Raw genomic sequence first — 6,639 nt, forward strand, 5'->3', positions numbered from 1 at the left:
AAACATCTCAAGTTCATATGTAGGCCTTGCATTGTCACTCAGCTTGGTGAGTGTAATTGATGTAATTATTCAAAAATATGAAAAGGACTTATTCTCAGCTATGTAAAATCACTATCAACAAGAGTTTGACAGGAAATATTACAAGGTTGTTTCATTTTTATGACTCGCATTCAGTTACCTGGGAGACTTGCAATTAGCTTGCAATTTACAAAATACTTGCAACTTGTTCTTAGAAACCTGAGACCTGCCATTATAAGACTTGAGACCAGCTTATGTTCCTCAGAGATTGGAGGTCATGACATTGCTAAATATGATACCCAGCTGTAATCATGATCATAGGACAGTCTGTGAAAGCCAAAGGTTTTCCAGCATTATAGAAACTAAGACCTCTAGGATTTGGGATTTGATTGGAGCCACCCATTGGTGCAGCTTTTGCTTAAAGCATGAATCAAATCACATGGGGTTTACATTACATTTGGGGTTTCTGGCCTGATAAAATTCAGCTTGATTTCAGTTTCTATTGAAAAATATGAGACGGACTGAGTTCTAATGAAATAAATCTAGCTAGCTGTACTGTAATTTCCAATGTTTTTTTACTTCAGCAAGCCCGAGACACTGAAGTCATAACATCAAAGCCATCAGCCTGCTGGTAACAGGCAACACCAACTCACCAGGAGTCAGGCTCCCATGGCAGGACACAGAAACAAGTGAACATGCACAGCTCCACACTGCTAGCTTATCTCTTATCTGCCATCTCCCTTCCTGCGGTTTGGATCTGATGAAGCCCTGTACTTCAAAGTTTGTGTGTGTGCACGTACTATATGTGGACGTGTGTGTGGATGTAATGGAAAGCACCTGCCCTCATTGAGGCGGGGAAATATTTAGTGTGAAACAATGAGGAGACATGGATGGATGAATGAATGGATAGATTGAGAGATTGAAGGAAGGGCGGATGGATGAATGGAAATATGTAATTTCTTCATTTGTAAAACAATTTTCACAAAGCAGTTTTGTTAGCAAAGCTTTTGAAATAAAAATGGACTTGACTTGATAGAGTCGGGTGGATGGATGGATAAAGTCAGGGACAGAATGTCCAGATGGGGGGGCTTCCTGAGGATAAAACAAGGAGATGAATTGGATTGTATGTGAGAGGAAGAAAGGCTAAGGGAGGATTGGAAGCATGGATGGACGGATGGAGGGAGTGAAGAGGAGGGGATAAAAGAGCTTGAGGGAGGGATAGCTGTGATCAGATAATGCAAAAATAAAGATGAAAATATTGAATGCAGAAGGAAGGAATAAGGAAGAGAGTACACACACAAGCCTGAGAGAGGGATGAAGGAATGGATGGGAGGATGAGGAGGATAGAGCTCAGTTGAGAAAGTAAATGAGAGACAATCGAGGCAGCACGTGAGGGAGATTTCAGCAAGAGTGAGTTCTCATGAATGGAGATTTACGTAAGATGTTTTGGAGCACTTTGAAAGAGTTGAAGGTGGACGGATACAAAAGCATTCTTTCAGAGTCATTTGTTGTTCTTTTTTGAAGGATTTTTCTTTATTTTACATTAGATATAAATAGGACATATGGGAGGCAAAAAAAGTTAGTCTTGCAAATATATGGGATGGTGGATATTTTGTATGAATACTCAAATATCATAGTTTGTCTTTGTGTATGCTACACTAGAAAATAACTGTGTGTCAGTCATGTTTCATAATGCAGTCAATCATACAGTAATCCCCCCTATCTAGTACCCCTAGTAAATGAGCTGGAAACGCCATAGGCAGCTGTATTTGACCTGCCAGGCAAGCATTTTTAACATGTAGTTAAAATGAAAAATAGATGTCTAACTTTAACCTTAATTTGATCACTCAGAGCGATTGGATGAACCAAATAAAATAATACCGGCTCCTGTAATACTGAGTTGTTTTGTGCTCATTGAAGTTAATTAATTTTTAGCAAAAGTTCAATAAGATTTTTTTATCCCATATTTTGTGAAACAGACAAGAAGTAGTAAATGATTACAAAGCAAGGTGTTTCACTTTCTCATCTTCATCATTTCTTCTGCTCTGGCACATTGTCAGAAAATTACAAATTCCTGTGTCATTGTTAAATGATTCTCTGTCAATATTTTTGTGATTCTGTGTTCAGACTTACTATCTCAACTCACTGCTGGCTCTTACTATTTTCTTGCAGGAATCCTGTTTCATCTCCAATATTTATTCGTCTACATTTTCAGAAGATACTACACATTATGAGCACTAATCAGCAAAACCTTCTCCCAATAAAAATTTTTATACATTCCTAATCATTCACTCCTTATTGAGCTGAAAGCAGAGTGTTGATTGCGTAACAAGTTCCTTTCAACAGTATGTCAACAGAAGAGTGGGCGCGCACGCACACTTGGATTTTACCCTTTTTAGCACAGGTCACGGGATGGAAGGGTTTGTTTTTATGGAGTGGTGTTGATGATCTAATCTTTGGATCTCATTTCCATGAAGATGATCAGTTCAATGATTCACACATTTCTGGAAAACCCTAACATGTATTTAAATCATCGCTGGCAGCAAAATCTAAATCCTTTGTTGATTATTTTAGTTTGTTCTGATATTAATAATTCATATCTTAAGACTGAAACTGTTTAGAGTATCATTAAGTGTACATTTAGAAATAAGCATTGAATGAAAGAGATCATGCATAATAAATGTGAAACATCAGATGTTACACTCCTTTGTGTTCCTGGAATGAAAATGTTGTTTCTCAATGTGCAAGTTATTAAGAAACTAAAGCTGTGTAATAGCAGAGTCGCTTCTTCTCATGCCAAAAGTAGATGACTGATACCATTAAACATCAATAGAAGTCTGTGAGTCACAGACTCAATTAATGGAAGTGATGAAATGCATGTACATCCAAATAGTGTTTTCCTGGGGCTTGTTGGGATGTTTGTTTTACAGAAAGAGGGTGAAAGACAGATGGAGAGGAATGAGTGCGAAAGGAGCAAAAGCTAGAAATTGTATCCAAAAGTGAGTGGGAGAAGCTAAATAACGAGCATTCCGTTGATGGAGCAGGAGAAAACCCCTTTTGAAAGTGGCTTATTAGATTTCACTGTACTTTGCTTTTAAAAGCCAGGAGTTTGGGACAAAATTATATGTTTCAGAGCACTGTTAGCAAAAAATTCTGCCTCAAGTAGCAAAAGCAAAGACATTTGTCTCAACTGCAAAGCTGCCGGCTATTCATTTTGAGCAGAAACCCATGTAATTTACTGCTTTCCCAAGCACAATGTAAACTAAATTACTGGTTGTAATACAATGCATGGCTTACGTTGATAACAAGGCCATTCGGCTACAAGGGAAAGAGTCAGAGGCTTGGCCCGTGTGCCAGCAAACAAGTCATTATCACATACACACGCACACACACACACACACACCCTCACACACACAAATCATTGTCAAGTTTCAAATGACACTGTAAACTTTGCTACGAATGTCTATTGAGGTCAGATTCAGTGATAATCTTTGGATTAGTTTACTGAAGCAAGAAACGAGAGGGCAGGTATTTACAGTTTCAGCTAAACATTTGTTACAATATTTTAAGCTGAGAGCAGAGTCTAGGAGAAAAAAAAAGTTTACATTGCCTTGCCCTGGCCCTCGATTTCCTTTCCCAGGATATTAATGAGGAAATGACACACACTTGTAAAGAAAGAAAGAAAGAGAGAGAGAGAAGAAGAAGGAGAAAAGAAAGAGGGAGAGAGGGATGTAGGTTTCAGGGGGATGAGGGCTGGTGATTAATCCCGCTTTGAGTCGACTCCGCCGGGAATTCCATCAAAAGGACGGAGAAAAGGGGATTTTAATTGCTGTTCCCTGCACGTTTCCCAAAACGCTTACCTACCTCCACCCTCCCCACCACCGCCACCCGCACTCCCTCCCTTCTCTCCGCCATCCTGGTGAGGGGGGTTGCCCTGGAATCCGGCAGGCCTCCCACCACACACACACACACATACCCACACACACACACACACACATACACACACAAGGACCAAGAATTACTTTCAGATGTGGGGTGAAAGCAAAGGTAGGTGTGTATGTGTGTGCTTAAAATGCCACCTCACCCTCAACTCCCTGTGTGTAGCTCCTCATTTTTGTATTTAAACGTATGTTTATCTTACTGTCACATGTGTCTGTGCGCTGAAATCCCACCTGTATTCAGTTACAGTATAATCCAGGATCCTGGTAGAACAAAGCCATCAACCTTACTCAATGTGTTGATAACCTAACACATAGGATTGACCCTTTTATGGCTGTTAGATTCATATGAATGGATAAAACTGCCAGCAGAGAGTCGTCCTGCCACATCTGGTGGATGTGTTTCATCGCTATGCTGTAGTGACTGTCAGAGTGGAGTCTGGGGACCCATCATAGGTCCTTGAAGGAAGCCCTGTGGTTCCCCAATAAAAATGAAGAATAGTTTCATTTCAGTATTATTTCACAGACCAGTTAGCTAAATCGGAGAATGTACTGCCCTGCAGCTTCAATACACCGTAGGTTCCCCCCACTCCCCTCGATACACTTTAGTAGTTTGATATCCTCAATTTATTAAGCATTACAGGAGTTATTTTAAGGTAGATCATCAAGTTTAAATATACTAGAGACTACCGCACTTCCCAGAATGAAGACATCAATCCACAGGCTTCAAAACGTTGCATTACTGGTCTATTTAGACTTAATACAACTTCTATGGCGGATTTCTTTCTGAGTGACTGTTGAATGTAGGTGTTAAATGACCTTTGCTCTATTCACTTACAGCTGCATTGGGAATACAGTACGTGCATATACGGCAAGGTGTGCTACTAGACAAAAATAATGAATGAGGTGAAGGTGGAGAAGTGGCGTTTCCTCGACAGAGTGTATTATTTTCTCTACCTAGACACTTCAGAATGTATTAAGGTGCTTATACCACAACTACTTACAGGTACCAGAGAAATAAACAACACGGTTATGTTGAAATTGCCACTGATATTTTACGTAAAGACTAAAGTAAAGGTAATTGTTGCTGTAGCATGAAGAATATTGTTGCTATGGTTACCAATGTTTAACTTGCCTTGTCCACTTATTTAAAACCGACTTGAACCCTGTTTGAAGTGTCCTGGTATACAATGTCAACAAATCACCGAAGAAATAATACTCCACCGATGAAATTAACCCAGAAATGCAACATCTGGCTGTTTTTAATGATGTTTAAGTTATTAAGGTAACTTTTTAAGATAAGAGAAATGTATCTTTGCCTACAGCAGCACCAGTACTCTGTCTAAATAATTAGAAAGTAAATGAAAAAGTGCTAAAATGCCATGCTGTACATACTGAGCCTCAGACATTAACCTTTACACCAGGACATTACCATTCGTCTAAAACAAAGTCATTTCTAATGGGTGTGTTGTATCAAGTTTAGCTTGTCCTGTATCTTTTTTCTATATGGAAACTTGGGAATGAAAGCCGTTAATGTCAAACAGCGAACCTGTCTGTCAAACCCTACAACACAGGTGTTTATATCTCCTTTATTTCTATGAACTTCACAGCTCTTCTTTCCTTTTTAGCTTAACATAGTCTTCTCATCCTCCTATTCACCTCAACTCCCCCCTTTTACTTTCCCTCTAGATCAAACAGGATCAAAGAGAGGAGTTAAGGGAAGGGGGTCTTTAAGTGGAGATAAGATGGGGGTGTTTGATTTCGACCACAGCTAGAGGTCTGACTGTCATGTCATGGATAGATGACTTTAACAAACTTCCCTCAGATGAAACCACCAGGCAGTAGAAACTTACCTCCCCCTGTGGAATCATATGGCCCTGGTTAGAGATAAGGGCTGTTTTAAATGTATCGTGGCAATGTCTATAGATGTATCTTTAAAGGGCTGCTGTTGAGGGGAAAATGCCATGTAACTGTAGTTTGTTTGTATTTTTCTCTTGAGTCAAAGCTTGACATGCTCACAAAATATACATGTACATGCACTTCAAATAAGAGATTCAGCACAACCTACATTTCTGGTTTTATATTTTAGACTGAGTCAAAAGACAAAAGAACAGAAAAGTTATAAAATATGCAATTTTCTCAGATGATAAAACACCAGTAACACTTGCACACAGATACACAGTACACGCTCACATACACTTAGCATCATGTGGTTCTTGTTAAGACAAGTCTTACAATGGTATTTTTAGGACTTTTTAAGGCAGCAGGTCATTGTTTTGTTATCTGTGCCTTGGGAGGGCAGGCACAGGATAACATCTTTTCTGTTGATGTTTGCAGGGACAGAATGTAAGTGATCACATTTCCATGTCCAAACACATATCAGAGAAGCACGGAGAAAGTAATAGTGTTTATGTGTGTAAAATCCTGCTTACATATAACTCAGAAAGATAGAAGTTTCTGATAATGTGTGGAGTGGTAACCATGGGAGGGGCTCTTGTTTTTCCTAACGCACTACAAAGACAAATCTTTCTAATGCTACAAAGCAGAAATCAGCTTTTGTTACTATGGCATCTCTGACTAACTGGTCCCCTGTCCAACTCCTGAAAATAGAGTCCAGTTGAGGATAGAGGCAGTAAATTATTGTCATCATGTCTACATTTATCTTAGTGTATTACAAAATATT

The sequence above is a fragment of the Thunnus maccoyii genome, chromosome 8, assembly GCF_910596095.1.
Source record: "Thunnus maccoyii chromosome 8, fThuMac1.1, whole genome shotgun sequence".
NCBI classification, from domain to species: domain Eukaryota; kingdom Metazoa; phylum Chordata; class Actinopteri; order Scombriformes; family Scombridae; genus Thunnus; species Thunnus maccoyii.